The following is an 18306-nucleotide window of genomic DNA, read 5'->3' on the forward strand; positions in this document are numbered from 1 at the left end:
TCCAGGAAGCTTGGCATTTCCAAGAAGGGAATACCAAGAAAAGGGATGGTTACAGCACCATTTGCTTCTCCCTCCACTCGTCATAAAGGTGCATGCACAGACCTACACACGCTCTTATAGATCAGCAGGGAAGATTTTCCTTAAAGAATTTATTCCCAAGTCAGAGACAAATATAGAATGGTTTCCTCATCTCTCTTCAGTTACTTGTTTGAAAAAACAGTAAAAGCTGACTCATATTTGCATGGATTTATTCTGTACACATTTTTCAGCTTGTTCTTTCTGGGCAGGGAATATTCCCACTAATTCTGTTGTAGTGTACTCTCTCTGCACATAGCAGGCCCTCAATAAATAACATTGATTGATTGATTGACCAAACATGAATTTCTTTAGTAGATCTGAGCCACTGCTCTGGGGTAAATTTTTACACTGCTGCCTATGCTCAAATTCCCGGCCCTGGGATTACTCTGAACTGTTTTGTTGTGGAGTGTGTAGGATCAGCACTGAACCAGGCTAAATCGGGTTAACAGCATCTTTGTGAATCAATCATTTTTATTGCCTGCCCCCCAAATCAGCATTTCCATTATTTCTGCTGTGTGATCTAGTGTATTTATGATATAGTTTGTTGTCATGACTTAAAATAAATGATGGATACCTAAATTAATCCAGGACTACTTGTCTTGTGCATGAAGTATGAACAGCTATGGAGACTACTTACAGACCCGTAAAAGTGAAGTCAAATGGTGGGCCCATGTGTCATTGTTGAAGAAAAGGCTGGAGGCTTTACTGCTGACCATTACAGAATCCAAGTATGCTGTATCAATAACACTTGGGTGTTTCACCCATATTTATAGTTTTTTTGTTGAAATGCAAGTAGAAAAGATCTGGTTGAGCTGAAATATGAAGTCACATAGGGTGGAACACTAGGGGAAAATTGTAGAGACTGTGGTGTTTGCCACACGGAGCCTTGATGGGGGGCTGGGATGGGAAGTGAGGGAGAGGAATGGAAACAAAGGTCCTAGATGCCTTTCGGCCTTCCAGCTAGGTGGAGGTTTATTTTTTAGTCCCTTCTCCCAGCATTGTGGCCTGAACATATTGAGCACCCAGAGGGTAAAGAACACTAATTAGAAACCTCCCTTACTGATCTCCAGAGTTACAGTTTAGTGAGAGAATATAAATTTCCAGTCTGGATTGTACTAGCTGCTTTGCCACCTGGGGTGTAGAAAGGTTTTGAGATATAAAATCAGTGCTGACCCAAGGTACAGTGGAGGTTTGCCCCTTTTGGGAAAGAAAGGACTAGTAGGTAAGGAGGCCCAGAGACTGATCATCAGAGGAATTTGATTAATATTGCTCAATACAGGACCCTTGTCTTCCCTGAACTAAACCATGGGACAGATAATCTCAGATTAAAGCTTCTTTTTTCCCTTGTCTGCAAGAAAGCTAACAGATATTAGGGAACCCTTTTTTCTATTCGATGAGAAAGTACTGCTCTGCACACAGTATGTGCTCAATAAATGTCATTGCTTGATTGAATCCCCAGGCTCTGCCAAATGCAGAATTCTCCAAGCAGCCTGTTACCATTAGGGTATCTGTACTGTTTGTCTGGCTCTGGAATAAGGTCCCTGTGCACTTTTAATTTCCATTAGGGCACTGAACAGTAGAATCTCTGAAGGCTGAGGAATAGGTTGTGGGGATTTTACGTCAGTCTCAACTCTGCCAGCACTGTGATTCTCCCTTGAAAACATTAGAAGAAAGGGCAACCGGTTATTCTATTAATCTTCTTTTCCTTTGAGGAGCTCATATAAATACAGTCTGATCTCCTCTTACACGTGTTCTTCATTATTCATTTTGGAGAGAATACTAATGAAGAAATAGGCAATTTTTTTTGGTAACATACCTGAAGGATAAAGATTTTTCACATGTGTGCAGCATCAATGTGTATCACAAGTGGATTTCTCTGCAGTCAATCCATCAGTGGTATTTATTGAGTGCTTGTTGTACACAGAGAATTGTATTAAGTGCTTGGGAGAGTGCAATATAGTAGAGTTGGTAGCCATGATTTTTTTTCAATAGTATATGTTAATCGCTCACTATGTGCCCGACACTGTTCTAAGCCCTGTAATAGATGGAAGGTAATCAGGTTGGACCCAGTCCCTGTACGACATGGGGCTCACAATCTTACTCCCCATTGTACAGATGAAGTAACTGAGACCCAGAGAATTTAAGTGACTTGCCCAAGATCGCACAGCAGACGAGGGATGGACCCGGGATTAGAATTTAGGTCCTTCTGAACCGAGGCCTGGGCTCTATCCACTAGGCCACGCTACTTCCCATGATCCCTGCCTTTGAGGTTCCGCTCAATGTGAGATGCTTCGATCAGTCAATCAGTGGTATTTATTGAGTACTTCCTGTTTGCAGGACGCTGCACTAAGTGCTTGGGAGGGCACAATAAAGGAAGTACGCATGATCCCTCCCTTCAATTAGTTTAAAATCTAAAAGGGGAGAAACATTAAAATGTGTTACTGAAAAAGGAAACAAAGTGGTATAATAATAAGTACATAAGTGCTGCAAGGGTGTTGGGGGTGAGTACCTAGTGCTTAGCGGGTACTGATTTAAGTGAACAAGTTACACAAGCGACAAATTAGGGTGGAATGATGGGAGACTAATCTGGAACACAAACCCATTGTTATAGATGATCAGACAGCATCATCAAATGGTCAAATATAAACTATTTAGAATTTTAATAGTAGAATAGGGAAATAGGAGAGAATGAATGGGGTTGCTCTAAGACAGGAATTGTCAACAAAGTAAGGCCTAGAAAATTAAATAATAGGCAATGGGAAGTCGGTAATAACATAATAATAATAATGATGTTATTTATGTGCTTACTTTGTGCCAGGCTCTGTATTAAGTGCTGGGGTGGATATAAGCAAATCAAGTTAGATACAGTTCCTGTCCCATGTGGGGCTCACAATCTCCATCCCCATTTTACAGATGAGGTAACAGAGGCACAGAAAAGTGAAGTGATTTACCCAAGGTCACATAGCAAGCAGGTGGCAGAGCTGGGGTCCTTTCTTTCTACTGTCCCTCCCCACCAAATTGTTTCATGCGCCGGGAAACACACTCTGGCTTACCCGTGGAGGGTGTGGTCCTCCTGAAAATGTGGAGCAATTGCCCACCTGATTGCCCAGCTGGACAGATTTTATGTTCCTATGTGGAGATTTATTATGGCTTGCAATTTTGGTTTCCTTAATGAGGTGTCGTCTCAACCCTCTATCTTGTGTGTCTCCTAGCTTTCAAATGCAAGCCTCATTCTCAGAATCTGTACGTTCTCTTCAGGACCCTTTACTAATAATAAAAAAAGCCCTAATGATTTACTATTCCCTGTAATTGGATGTAATGATTAGAAAATCTGTTTTCCTATCACATCAGTTTCCCTTTCAATTAAGCTGGACGTATTGGTCCAGAATCAGCCATGATGGGGAACGGCTGTTGAACATGATTTGTAGTCTCTGCAGCTCTTTCCATTTTTTCTCTTGTAGCTCCTCTCAAAGAGGAACCCCATTTAACTTACCATTTCACTAACCTCTTCCATGCCAGCACATCAATAACCAGTCCTCACCAGAATTATTGTTGCTTTTACAGGCCCAGGCATGTGAGATAAGTAATGAAAAGTTATGAGTTAAAGTCAGTAAATTCTACCACATGAGCTATCGCTTACGTACTGCTATATTTTTTGTCTGACTGGACTAGATAGGAGGGATGATGTGCTTTAGGTATGTCTACACCATGTGTAAAATTGTAATGGAATATTGCAGTGGCATACTCACTGCTGTGTTGCCCATTTTGTTTTCCTGTGGAAGATTTAAGAGAAGCAATGTGGCCAAGTGGATGGAGCCCAGGCCTGGGAGCCAGTAGGACCGGAGTTCTAATCCCAGCTCTATCACTGTGTGAGCTTGGACAAATCACTTAACTCTTCTGTGCCTCAGTTACCTCATATGTAAAATGGGATTAATACCGTGAGCACCACGTGGGCATGAATTGTGTCCAAACGTATTAGCTCATATCTACCCCAGCACTTGCTACAGTGTCTGACATATAATAAGCACTTAATACCATAAAACAAAACAAAAAAACAGAGAAATAGTCAAATTTCAAAGCCCAAACCAGGCAGGCATAGGTGGTCATGTCCTTGCAAATGGTGCTTTCACATAGAAGCCCTTCCATTGCATCTTCTGGCTCACAAAGGCCTGTCAGTTGGAAGGGATCTGCCTAATACAGATGATAAGAAAGCAGCAACTAGTGAAGAGTAAGTCAGTCTAATAAGTAGAATCCCCTTTGAAGGAGTAGCTGTTTTTAATCATTTCAAACAGTAGAATCTCAAATTGAAGTTCTCAATGGGGTGGAATTTGAAATATGGTATTTAGCCACTCGTTCTTATTATGGAACTGTGAAGAGGCTCTAGATCTTGGTGGCCTTGACTTGTATATGAGAAGGATCTACTATTTTTGGAACTTGGGAAAAATATCCAAGAAGTCACTGCAGTGGTGCTTACCTAACCTGAAAGTGCCCCATTGACCCAAGATGTTAATTATCTCCTCTGTTCAGAAGTCAGCTTTGCCTTGACCAATAGTAACATGAGCAGTGACAATACAGTGTTGGCCCACCACAGGATGGGTATATAAAACAAAATAAGAGCATAGTCCCATTATCTTAGAGAAGCAGCAAGGCCTGATGGACTGGAAGTCAGGAGACCTTTGTTCTAATCCCAGCTCTGCCACTTGTCTGCAGAAGGACTTCGGGCAAGTCATTTCAATTTTTTTGTGCCTAAATTTCTTCATCTTTAAAAAGGGAATTATATACCTGTTCTCCCCATTTCATAGACTGAATCTCTTGTAGGCCAGGGACTGTGTCTGATCTGCTCATCTTTCATCTGCCCTAGGGCTTAGGGCAGTATTTAACACACAGTGTTTAACAAATATTACAGTAAATTAAAAAAATAGGACCACGATGTGGTTGCATCTGGAATACTATGTGCAGCTCAGGTCACTTGATCATCAAAAGGACATGACAGCCGGAAAATGCACAGAGATGGGCAACACAAATAATTAGGAGAATGGCGAAGCTTCCTAACAAGAATAGACAGAAACGATTAAGACTCTTCCGTCTGGAAAAAACAGAGCTCTGGAGGGACCTGATTGAAATTTACATGATCATGAAGGATGAATTCAGAAAGGTTGATCACCAAATTACAGTGGAACAGGATAGTCTGTTTAGGACAACAAAAAAGGAACATCTTGGGGAGTTGTGCCGCTTGGAAACATCAATAAATTTAAGGAGGGATCGAATGTGATTTTGAATGAGTTCCATTGTAGATTAGATTAGGAAAAAGGTAGATGTTTGATATTGCATCACTAGCCATGTGGCTGGTTATCAAGAGACTACAGTTCATGTTGTTTCTCTATGCATTTTCATTTCCACTATTGGGAAACAAGATTCTCGGACACATGGGCCACTGGTTTGATTCAGTGAGGTATTGCTTAGGTTCTTAACCAATCAGAATGCATGGGCAAATGAGGGCTTCCTAATGAGCTGCACCCAAATACTGCTTACCTCTTGAAAAAAAAATTGACTTCTATTTCATTTAGTACCATTTCTCTTCCAAGTGAGAGAAAACACTATGGGAATCTATGTCTGTCTTTGGTAATTCCACAGCTTTCTAATGAAAATATCCTAGAAATATTCAACACACCCTGTTTATTGACATCTTGCTTTGTTACTTATCAAGATTTATTGTCCCTTTGGGTAAATATTGACCTTACTTTTTGCCTCATCATTTATCTATTAACTACGTAAATCTTTTCTGCCATAACACAGAATGGTATCTGCTTCTCTTTTAACTCTGTAACTTCAGGAATTAACTATTTAGCTAAACTAGGTTGAGGAATTGAAAGTCCAACAATAATCATGAGGGGAAGGGGAAAATTGATTTATGTGATAAGATAAATGACCAGCATTAAAAAAAATCAAACAGTACCTTTGTTGGAAAAAATAAAAATAAACAAGCACAAAATGCCCAGCTTGCAGGAAAAGGCTCAGAAGCAGAGTCTGAAGATGCAGTTTGCCTTCAAGATGGAGGTGGGCCCATCTTCAAAAGACCAAATGCCTATTTGGGTAGAATCAAAAGTACCAAGATGAAATCAAGAGAGGTAAAGTTTGAAAGTAAATTTTAAAGTTTGAAAGTAAATGATAGGGAAAATGCCCAGGTATTGGGATCTATTCAACAATGGAAATGATGGGAACCCCCAGTATTTCAAATAGAATAGGAGCCTCCTTCTGCTGATTCCTTTGGCTTTAGATGGAGTTAGTTTGGCCAAGAGGAAAGGGCAATGGGCAAGGAATCAGACAATTTCAGTGCTGCTACCAGTGCATGACCTTTGGCTAATCATTATCCCTTTCTCTTTCCCTTTCTGTAATTCCATCAGCCCTTGTGCCCCTCTGTTCATTCTGTGAACATCTGTGGGTTGGCATGGGAAATACATTGAACCCCTGGATAGAGAATGCCTTGAAAAACTAAGTTGTCATTATTACAACAACTTAAACTAAGAGGGCCATTAGCAGGCACATTTCATTATTTGGAACTTTATATCAAATATATTCACAGAAAAGTTTTAGCAAACTCATGGATCTACTCCAAGTCCTTAACTGGTGCAAAACAGGAAACTCTAGATCCCAATTCTGCCCTGAGGTGAAGTTCCCCTCACTCCTCAGTAGAACCAGATCCAGGACAAGGCAACAGGGTCTATCATCGCCCTAAATGGGGAACACATCCCCCTCCCTACCTCCATCCAGATCACACACAAGCCAGGGGGGATCCTAGATGTCCCTGTGCCATGACCTTGTGACCAGAGCTGGAATTCAGGATTCTGTATCACTGTCACCTATGTTAAGGGACCACCAGTTGGTAAGGATTCATCTAGTGTAAAGGCCCTGGAATTGATGAATCGAGGGCTTGGTTGGATTAGGCCATGTTAAGGACATCAAGTGGTTCTGTTCTCTTCCCAAGCCTGAAAATGGACCCTTCAACCAGTGGTGGATTTGTGTTCAGAATAGTATTGGGCCTCTAGAAGCATGAATGATCTTCCCAAAGTGTGCAAATGAACTTTTTGGCCTTCCTAATGTCATCTGTATTTTTTGTCACCTTTTCCCTTCCTCTCGCCATTACACCCCATTTCTGGCCCCATTTCTGGCCCCATTGCAAGCCCCATCCCCCCCCCCCCAGCATTCCTGGTCCTAATCCCCCATTTCCCTCTCCTTTTTCCCCTCCCTGCTCCCTCAGGCCCTGTTCTCTCTGCCCTACAACTTTGGGGGGCATTGAGAGTAATAGGGCCAGCTTGGCAGATTGAGAACCAGGAACTGGAATGGAATCATGGGACCAGGGCAAGGGGTAGGAAGAGCCCATATTTTTATATTTTTTTAAGACAATCAATCAATTGTGTTTACTGAGTTTTTACTGTGTGCAGAAAACCATTCTAAGATCTTGGGACAGTGCAATATAACAGTGTTGGTAGACACATTCCCGGCTCACAAGGAGCATACAGTGTAGGGGGAGGATACAGATATTGATATAAATAAAATAATGAATATGTACTTAAGTGCTATGAGGCTGAGGGTGGGGTGAATTCAAGATACGAGGGTGATGCAGAAGGGAGCAGGAGAAGAGAAAATGAAGGCCTAGTTGGGGAAGGCCTGTTGGAAGAGGTATGCTCTCAGTGAGGTTTTGAAAGCAGTAAGAGTGATTGTCAGATAAGACAGAGGAGGACGTTCAAGGCCAAAGGCAGGATATGGGCGAGTGACTGGCAGGCAGCCACATGGACAAGACCAAAGTACAGTAAATAGGTTAGTATTAGAGGAACAAAGTGTGTAGCCTGGGTTGTAGTAGGAAATCAGAGAGTTAAGGTAGGAGCTGGGAAGGGTGGGTCAAGTGGATAAGGAACAGTGCCTGGTACATAGTAAGTGCTTAACAAATACCATCTTATTACTATAAGGGGACAGTGAGAGAGTGGATCAGTACCACCTAGTGAATATACTGGTTTGACATGGTACCTGAAAAGGTTATTGCCCGGAATGAGATTTTTTCATATGAAGAAACCAATTTACCCAGTAACCAACAATTGGTTACGAACATAGCCTCTTCATATTCCCCAGTCTGGGGGGGAAACAGTGCCCTAGAAGTCCCCTCTTTAGAAGCATCTTCTCTGCTTTCAGGCTCCAACACAGTTTAATTTACACAGATAAATTCTAATCGGTTCCTTTAGAAAGTCACTTACGCCATAAGGTATTCACATTATCTGAAGACATTTCTATTTGCCTAATAGGTAATGAAAGTGTGGATTAATGTCTGCTGCAACCATTAAAAACCTGAAAGGGATGAAGCTACATTCTGGCCACCAGGGGCCTCCTCACATTGCCTCCACTCTGCTGTCTCAGCTAATCAGACTTGACACATTGCTAATCTGAGAATGAGTTTTTGCCTCTTAGAAAATGAGTTAAAGCCAAAAGATGCACGTGGCCTCCAAATTTTGGAGTTCTGCCACAGCTTGCTGGGTTTTACCTTTGATTTAAAGATGAACAGGCAACTTCCTTAAAGCGAGGAACTCTCTTGCCAGATTCCCATGAGTGCATCTTTTTTTTTAAAAAAAAAAAAAAAAACATGGACAATAATCCAGTTTAATGACATTTTTCAAGCCATCATCACCACCCTAAGACCTTGAAGGTTGTACAGTAATTCATCTCCATATGCTAGATTGAGTGATGTTCCTTTGAGCCCAAATTAGGTGTCCTCATTTCCCTCATTCAGTTTGATGCAAAAGAAAACTTGGCAGCCTTATACCCTTCTGGCCAACATTGCCCCATCCGTTCTGGGGCAGTGAATACTTTTATTGGGAATATGTTTCTTGGGAAAGGATGCAATGATAGAAATGGGCTGAGAGTGGAAGGTGTGTAGCAAATTGAATCTCTCCGTTAAAGCAAGCGCATACTACGCAGAAGGATAAATTTATGTTTCAATAGTGGCCCTTCAGACCGACTCCCTACTGTGAGTCTGGGCCCTGCTAGTGTCCAAAATGTTGGAGCAAGGTTTAGGAGCTCTGACATTTTGAGGATGTGGTGGGAGTCTGGAAACAATAGACCTTTCAAATGTTCAACTCTGGGTAACCCTTCCACCTTCTCTAAAAGTGGCTCTGAAAACCTGTGGGAATGTCAAACCCTCCACTGTCTGCAACCTCCTCTCTGCATTTAATTTAAATGGCAGCTCTCTCTTTCTCTTTCTGGGTATTTGTTTAGTGCTGACTCCTCTTGAATTGTTGGTGTTAGTGGCAACTGGGAGGGGTAATGGACTAAAGCCTTGAGAATCTGTGCCACAAGAGTGCACAAGTGTGGAGCTGCATTCTTCAGCTGTGACTGGGGAGGAAGGTCAAAAGGTGACATTTATTGAATGTGTACTGCGTGCTGAGCACTCCATTAAGCGCTTGGTAGAGAACTATACAACCAAGTTCATAGTCATGTGCACTACCCACAAGGAGCTCACAGCCTTGAGGAAGATGGATACCCACTCCTCTTCCGTTATCCTGCTCTATAAAGAATGAAATTGGCCAAGCTGAATGAAGATATCCGTTAGAGGTGAAAAATTCTTTACTGTACTTGGACAAAATGGAACAGGAACAGCAGAATAAATTTTCAGTATCCTGAAATTGAGAGAATAAATGCTGTTGAAGCCAACGGGAGTTAATAATTGAGAAATAGTATCTTGAGAAATGAACTACGTAGACTATTTCAAAATAAATTGAAGTATTATGGATACTATGCAGTGTTATTCCACATGGTCTGGGTAGTGTAGTCTATTCAGGTGAGAAGATCATGGGATTAGGTGTTGAGGAGCCTGATTCTTGTCCTTGCAATAGACAGTTTTAGGCTATGGCTGGCCAAGATCATCAACCATAAGATTTTGAGAAACTGTTTCAAGACAGTATTTACCACAGCAGTTTTGCTAGACTGGACATGTGAGGAGAAAGGATGATAGCAGTATTTTCCCAACTTCAAGACGGTAAGCAGTGCCAGTGCAGTTAGGCCAGTTGTCTATCCAGGACAGGGTTCTGCCTCCAGCCGTGACTGTATGATACTCGGAGGAACCACATATGATGATGGTAGTATGATGAACTGAATCGCGGCCTATGCCAGCAGAGAGGACAGAAAGAGACAGTGAAGCCTGGTGCTGGCATGCAGACATTTGGGTAGCGTTGCTCTCCCCTGGCAGTAGCTGCAGAAAAACCAGGAGACCGAGGCGGAATCTCAAATAGTGACAGAATGCTGTAAGTGGCAGACACCTCAGCCCCATCAAGGACAGTCTTAACAGTACACGATAGAATGGGTTCTTGGCCGCAGATTGTAGTGTCAGCTTCCAATACAAAATTCAGTTCCACCACTACAGTTTGCTATGCTTGAAGCAAGGGCAGCTTACATGATTTGGTCTTGAAACAAATGCGATCCCCAGGTCCCCTAGCATCTAGGTCACTTAAGGGTTCATCCTATTAATCGACAACCCTAGCACTCTGTCTTCTTGGCTGCCTTGGTGTTGGGATTGGAGGAGGATGTTATCAAGTTAGTGGCTTAATTAAGCCATTATGCTTTTTAAAGGTTTTTAAACGCAGGCAATTTGAATGTATAATTTAACCCGCACACAGCCTCTTCTTGCGTTTTCCTTGATCTGCTCTGAAACAGATTGCGAGTGCAGAAGCAGCTGTGGCGGCATCCTGCCGAGTCTGATGGAGCCTGGCCCTCATTTACATTGCAGCCTTGAACATGAATTTAATGAAAATTTCTTGGCTTGGAATTGGACAGAAGGGTCCATCCATGCAGGCGGAGTGATCTAAGATGGAGGCGGATTGGCGGGAGGCACTCTTGGGTGCCTATCAGCCCACTTTGAGAGCTCAGAAAAAATGACTTGCCTGATTCCTATGATGAAGACCATTACTGAGCATTGTTTGCTGTAATGATCACGTTGAATGGGAGTGGTTCTGAACTTCATAACTCCGGTCTGATGCTCACTGTAACTGCCATATATGATAGCCGTTGTGTGGAGAGGAGAGTGAAGGTGAAAGGCTCAAATTGCTCTGAGTTTGAAGCCATGAGGACCATTTAGATTAGTTTCAAAATTGGCTGGTTCCTTGTCCAGAACGCCTGGAATCCATCACAAACATTACCCATTTCTAACTTCTTTATTTGTAAACAACTCAGCATTTCTGGTTTTCCATGAGACCTTGATCTCTATTATTTTGTTTGTTTTCAATGGAATTTGTTAAGTGTTTACTACGTACCAGAGACTCTGCTAAGCACTGTGCAAGATAAAGTTGATCAGGTTGGACACAGTCCTGCATGGATCTCAGGGTCTTAATCCCCCTGTACATATGAGGCAACTGAGGCACAGAGAAATTATATGAGTTACCCAAAGGCACATAGCAGACAAGTGGTGGAGCTTGAATTAGAACCCCGTCCTTCTGATTTCTAGACTCGTGCTTTCTCCACTAGGCACCGTTGCTGCACACTTTTTTTTTTTTCATTTTTTTCTGATTGCTTCCTAGGGCATTTATTTATGTGTTAACATTTTCCATCTTCTTTGCCCAGGGCATCCATATAGCTTTTGCTAGTGCACATTCTGAATTGAATTATTTTATTCTCCTTTCGCCTTTCTCTTGCATTATCAAATTTGATGTTCTCTTTGACCTCAAATTTTCCATGCGGTGCCAACCATATAGCATTCCCTTCAAATCTCATCCTGTTTAAATTTGGAACGTGAGGCTTGCTATTTTTTCTGCCTTCCCTTCCCAAGATGGGAGGGCGGCATCAGTGTGATCCACGATTGGAGAGAGGAGGGTGGAGTTTTCCCACTCCCCAGACTTTACACTAAGAAGGACTACCTTATATCTGAGTGCCTAAGAGATTCCAGCCAGTAACCTTGGGTTTCCTTATTGACAGATGTAAGAGTGTTCTTCCTAGCAGCATAGTCCCACTGTGGATAAAGATCCTCTCTCCAACTGTATATCAGTCATACTTATTGAGCATTTACTATGTGAGGTGGATTGTACGAAGCACTTGGGAGAGTACAGTGTAACAGAGTTGGTGGACGTGTTCCTTGCCCGCAATGAGTTTACAGTTTAGAGAGGGAGACAGACATCAGTATAGATAAATAAATTACAGATATATTCCAATACCCAAAATCAAAGCCCAGCTGTAAGTTTATTAGAGGGGTTTTTTGTTTGTATTCATTTAATACTTGCTAATAAAGAAGAGTAAGGTGTTTCCTTTAAATTTCCCTACAGAAAAGATGAACTGTGTAGCGTTTCTCTCCCCTGTCAAGTAGATCCTTTGGATCTGCTTCATATCTCACCACACCCCAACTGGTGTGCAGCCCCTGCTGATGAGTCAGCCAACTGTGAAATGTGAGATCCATATGGATTTTGCAGTCATCCCCAACTACGTTCATACATCCCCCTATACACACACACACACACACACACACACACACCTCTCTGCCTTTAAACGCATTAAAGGTAATAGTCTGCATCAAGCCATTTCAGTTGTTTATTCCTCTCAGTTGGAATTAGCTGCGGTAGGTCGCGTCTTTTGATTCATTGTTTTATTTCATAACACCTTGCATGGGCTTTTTATCTCTAAAAGCAACTGTTCATGGTCTCTACGGTTAATTGGCTTGACAAATTTAGCAGATGATGCGGAGAATGGGTTAGAGAAGGAAAGATTTGTCTCGGGGTATTAATGATACCAGTGAGATATTATCAGACTCATCTGCATCTGTTCTTGGACCCCTCACTTGGCTGCTCAGGGAGCTGCAGCAGAGGCTTCTGGGTAGGATTGAAACACCCCTCTCTGCTCCTGGCTCTAACATAAGGCACCCAAATCCTCTGGCTCCCAGGCCTGGGGCTACTGAGCCCCACCAGCTGTCACATTGCTGCCATTGAACACTTGCAGTAAACTACACTCCATCCTCTTTCCTTCCCCTTTCATCCCTCTCCTGTCTTTACCTGTGCCTTCCTCCCCCACCATCCTCCTCCCCAGCCCCCTCTCTTCTAGTGGGAGGAGGCCAGGCCTGGCAGTAATTGGTAGTCAGTTAATCCACAAGTAGCCTTCCTGCCTGGCTGGCAGCAGCGAGCCACAACCCTGTTGTTTTCCCAACTTGCAGGTTCCTGCAGCTGAGTTACAGGTCCACCCAGGTAAATTGATGTTTCTCTAAAAGTATGGAACAGATCCAGATTGGTAATCTTGTCTGTAAACTCCTTGTGGGCAGAGCCCACTGACTGTGCTGTATTGTACTCCCCCAGAGCGCTTACTGCAGTGCTCTACACAATAAATACCACTGATAGATGGTCTAAAATTTCTAAATATACCTGTGCAGGTCTGTAATTCTCTCCTTGGTTTCAGATCAGCTTTGGGTTGGGTGCTTTTCAGGGTAGCCCCTGGCTTGAGTCCCCTTTTCCTCAGAGGCTCTCAACCTTTACGTTTATTGATCCAACATACAAATTTTCCAAGTTATTTTTGTCTGCATATGGATTATTAAGATGTCCTCCAGGAGCATTAGCTCTCCTTGTCCTCCTTGTCATAGTCTAAGCACTGGGGAAGTCTGCCCTTTTGCTGATTAAAGCCTGCTGAACATTAAGCTAAAACAATAAAAGCAGAACAAAAACAAAAGCAAATCTCCCCCTCTAGACTGTAAACTCATTGTGGGCCAGGAATGTGTCTACCAACTCAGATATATTGTTACAATGTACACTCTCAAGTGTACAGTACAGTACTCTGCACAACAGTAAGCGCTCAATAAATACAATTGAATGATGCAAATCCTATGTGTGGGTTTTGAAAACTTTCGGGAGGTTTTCATCAGCTAAGGGAGGGACTGTCTCTATCTGTTGCCGACTTGTTCATCCCAAGCGCTTAGTACAGTGCTCTGCACATAGCGCTCAATAAATACTATTGAATGAATGAATGTTTTTGAGTTTTATCATGATAAAGTTATAAAATGCAATGGCCTCATTTTAATGAACCACTCGTATTGTCCGACTGACAAACAAGCCCTTCTTTGGCTCCACCTCCCTCAGCGATGGGCAGAGACAGAGAGGTGCATTTGGATTGCTCTCTAAGAACGAAGACTCGGGTCTGTGGGCAGAGATTATCTGATGCTGAATTCCTCCCAAAATAATCTGAATGCAAGACTTTCTTTTGTGTTCGTCTCTGTAGGTTGTCAGTAAAAATAAACAGTTTTGTCAGCGTCTAGGAGGAAAAGACTTTGAAATGCCATAAGAGTTTGGGAAGCCCATAAAGCAAGTAAATCTTTGCTTAACACTTGCCCGTGCCATTAATTAACCATTTTTATTGTGTAGTTGATAAAAAAACAATCTTCCATCATGTGAGCGAGCCTATAAATAATGAGTGGATTATCTGTTTTCGGTGCAACATCAACAAATCTTAGCGAAGCCCAAAGAAAATCAGCACATTATTTTACAGGGCCTCATTAATACTGTCTCATGGAGATGGGCTGCTTTGCCATCGGTGGAAGAAAAGCCATCCAGAAGTAACCACCTGTCAGGGTTCTTGGGGCTGTGCTAATGACTCAAGGACTAAGCCATCCTCATGAGACAAAGACTACAAACTACATCCTGTCCCATTTCAAAGATTGGAGAAAGCTGCCCTCCTCCATTCTGACATTTTATGACATGGGCACCATTCCAAGAACGTAGTCATTTTTTTTTGTGTGGTGTTGGTTAAGGCCGTAGCATGTGTAAAGCACTGTGCTACGCGTGGGGGTAGGTACAAATTTATTAGTCCCCGTTCTGCATGGAACTCACAGACTAAGTAGGAAGGAGAACAGGAATCCCCGTTTTGCAGTTGAGGAAACTGAGGCACAGGAGAAGTTAAGCAAATTCCCCAATCTCACGCAGCAAGCAGCTGACAGAGCCAGAATTAGAACCCAGATCTTCTGACTCTCAGGCCCAAGTTCTCTCCACTAGGATATGCTGCTTCTCGATTTCACTCCTCTATTTATTAGCTGTTTTACCCTACACTCTTTATTACCCCTTCTTTTACAGTGGGATTCTGTGGCCATTTCATTGAAGATTCAACCTTTCTCCTGTCAGGAGCACTCAAACTTGAACTGAACCAATCCACAACAGACAAAGGAGAACACTTTTCAAGGTGAAACCAAAAAGCTTGACTTCAAGAAGGTTTTACACACTTTCTTCTTAGGAATACGATAAAGATGATAAATATATCAGCTGTTTTCTTATGTCTATGCTGTGCAATGTTAACATTGGTATTTTTCCTTGTTTGAAATATTGGTTTCCCTCGTTATGGTTTTCACCATTTGGCTGTAGGCCATGGTTCATGTGGAGATGCTGTGGTGAAATTTTTAACTTTTAAGGTTTCTTATGAATATATCCTTCAGAATTTCTGTGTATTAGAGGTATTCCCATAGCTTATTTTGTCTTGGGTCATCCTACCTGTAAGCAGATGGAAGCGATGTTTGAGTCTATTCTTTTCTAGGAAATGTTATGCCTTTCGATTCTATTCTCTCAGGAAATTGCATCTTGGATTCTTTCCATGACTGACAGATCTGATGCCTGAGATCTTTAATTCTGGTCCTTCCCAATATTTTGGTGTATTCATTATTTGTTAATTCATTAATAATTGTGATTCATCTGTATAGAGCAGATTCTAGTAATAGTGAGATCCTATCAGTTGGTAAGGTTGGGTACATTCCAGTATATATGTGTGTGTGAAAGGGAGAGAGAGAGAGATTCACCCACATAAAGCAGATTCTACTAATGGTGAGATCCTATCAGTTCGTAAGTTTGGGTGTATTCGAGGATACACGTTTGTGTGTGTGGTGTTTGCCATGCCTATGTATTTGTATCTTAATGCACCTGTTGCTATTTTCTCTTCTTCATTTTGGTGTCTGATTTTACTGGAATCTTTTTTATTGGAAAGCAGCTGCTTTCATCATTGCCAGTTGAGCTGAAAGAGTTTCTAAGTGGATCAGAAGTGTATTCTGGTATCTCGTTATGTCCCCAAGAGTGATGGTTTAGGCGAGATCAACCCCCATCTGTATGAATGTACATTTCAAACAATGATGTATATGTGAGGTCATTATTTATGCTTCTGGGTATTTGTAAGAGTCTAGGCTCAGCCACGCACTTGGCCCACTGGAAAGAACACTGCTCTGGGATTTAGGATATCTGGCCTCTAATCTCTGCCCTCTTGGTAGCTGACTAACATGAGGGAAGACTTGGCAGTAGGCTGCATCCCTGCCTGCTTTCATGCTCACTGAACCCACTCTCCCAGCTGGAATGTTGTCAGGGAAGAGAGAGTGCAAGTTGGCCCTGTGCAAGTCACTAGTACTATAATCAATTCCTCTGTGCAGATTCTCCATCCTAAAGTCTCAAGAATCAGATTCATTTGTTGTTCCTGTTGTTCCTGTTGTTCCTGTTGTTCATCACATTCTATTTTTTTAATGGTATTTCTTAAGCACTTACTTAAGTGCTTTCTGACTCCCCTATTAAATTGTGAGTTCCTCGAGTGAAGAGACTTAGACTTCTAGCTCCTTTTTAATCTCCAGTTTATGTAATTCATTCAGTTGTATTTATTGAGTGTTTACTGTGTGCAGAACACTGTACTAAGCACTTGGGGGGTACAGTATAATGGCGTCGGAAGACACGTAACGGTGTCGGAAAACAAGTTCACTGCCCACAAGGAGCTTACAGTCTAGAGGGGGAGATATGATTATCTTGAACAGAGTTCTGCACACATTAGACACTCAATACATAGCATGGATTCATTCTTGGAGCTTCTCCCACTGCCTTCTGCTCTTTCTAGTGGACTGTGCTTGCTTTGGTCTGAGCTAAACACCTGTAGGAAAACTGGGAAGAGAGATTCAAGAAGTGATAAAAACATTTCATCGTTCTTCGCAAGCAAACAAAAATAACATGATTAGAGGAAATTATGCTCTCTGCATACAAATTCAGTTTCCTTCAGGAAAGGAAGAAACTTGACTGAAAGTCCCATATAGGACAGGGACTTGGTCCAAGCAGATTAATTTGTATCTATCCCAGTGCTTAGTGTAGTGTTTGGCACAAAGCAAGCACCTAACAAACACAATTACTATTATTAAGGGAGTGCGCTAAGGGGCACGGACAGAAACCAGAGAATTGACCTGCCCCAGTCAAACACATCCCCAGTGAAAGGAGTGGCCAAGAGTTCATAGACAAGGTCAATTGAAGGCACTTGGAGCTTTTATAGTTTGGTAAACAACAAGGAAGGGTGACAGAGACACTGAAGATAATTTACAGGCAATAGCAAAATCACTTTATTCAGAAACAACAATCCTAGTCAGCTGCTTTCTTATTCATGCCTTCAGTTCGTCTTCTTGACATTTCAGTCTGAAATGCTTCTTTAATCTCCGAAGTGAGGAGACGGTGATCCATCTTTGAATCCTTGCACTACAACCTTAGCTTTATTTTGTGTCTCCGACCTTTTTTTCATTTACAGAATTGAGCGTGGAGATAGTGAAAGGGAAGCCCTTTCTGCTTTGAAGTCCTTGGCCTGCCTGACTTTGTTTCATTTTTTTCAGATGATGCATTTCACTGTAGTTGGGTTGTTTTTATAAGCATTTTAAACCTTCCCTCCTAAAAATTGATTTGAATAATTCCTTAGATGAAAAGCAACATCCTGGTTTTCTCTACACATTTAGTCTTGTTATTGTAGGGTAGTTTGGGGTTGCCAAGCAACAGAATGTATTTACAGCCATCGTACTGGAGCCTTGCCCTGGCAACCATGAGGAATGTAATGGATGAACCAAACGGTATCGTCCCCCAAAAGCCAGATTGAACAAATCAGTTGGCCATTCTGGGTTTTCCTGTTGCTGCCCAACTTGTTTTGATACTCTCTGCTCTCCATTCTGACCTAGTTCGTCCCATAAGAAGCAGCTTAGCCTAGTAGAAAGAGCATGGGCCTGAGTGTCAGAGGACCTGGATTCTAATCCTGGCTCTGGCACTTGTCTGCTCTGCGACCTTGGGTAGGTCACTTTCCTTCTCTGTGCTTCAGTCTGTTATTTGCAGAATGGGGATTCAATTCCTGTTCTCACTCCTACTTAGACTGTGAGCCCCATGTGGAACTTGATGATCTTGTATCTACCTCAGTGCTTAGTACAGTGCTGTGCATATAATAAACACTTAACAAATACCATTT

At 42.1% G+C, this 18306-nt stretch overlaps 1 long non-coding RNA gene across 1 annotated transcript in view; it reads left to right on the forward strand.

Annotated features, from left to right (window-relative positions):
- The window catches only part of LOC114817443, a 77700-nt gene extending 62355 nt beyond the window's left edge, over window positions 1–15345 (forward strand). The window contains exon 3 of the long non-coding RNA XR_003765304.2: window positions 15153–15345. This is a non-coding gene — a long non-coding RNA (uncharacterized LOC114817443). The remainder of the gene's footprint in view (window positions 1–15152) is intronic.
- Window positions 15346–18306: the final 2961 nt, after the last annotated feature.

Source organism: Ornithorhynchus anatinus, chromosome 16 (assembly GCF_004115215.2).
Source record: "Ornithorhynchus anatinus isolate Pmale09 chromosome 16, mOrnAna1.pri.v4, whole genome shotgun sequence".
NCBI classification, from domain to species: Eukaryota; Metazoa; Chordata; class Mammalia; order Monotremata; family Ornithorhynchidae; genus Ornithorhynchus; species Ornithorhynchus anatinus.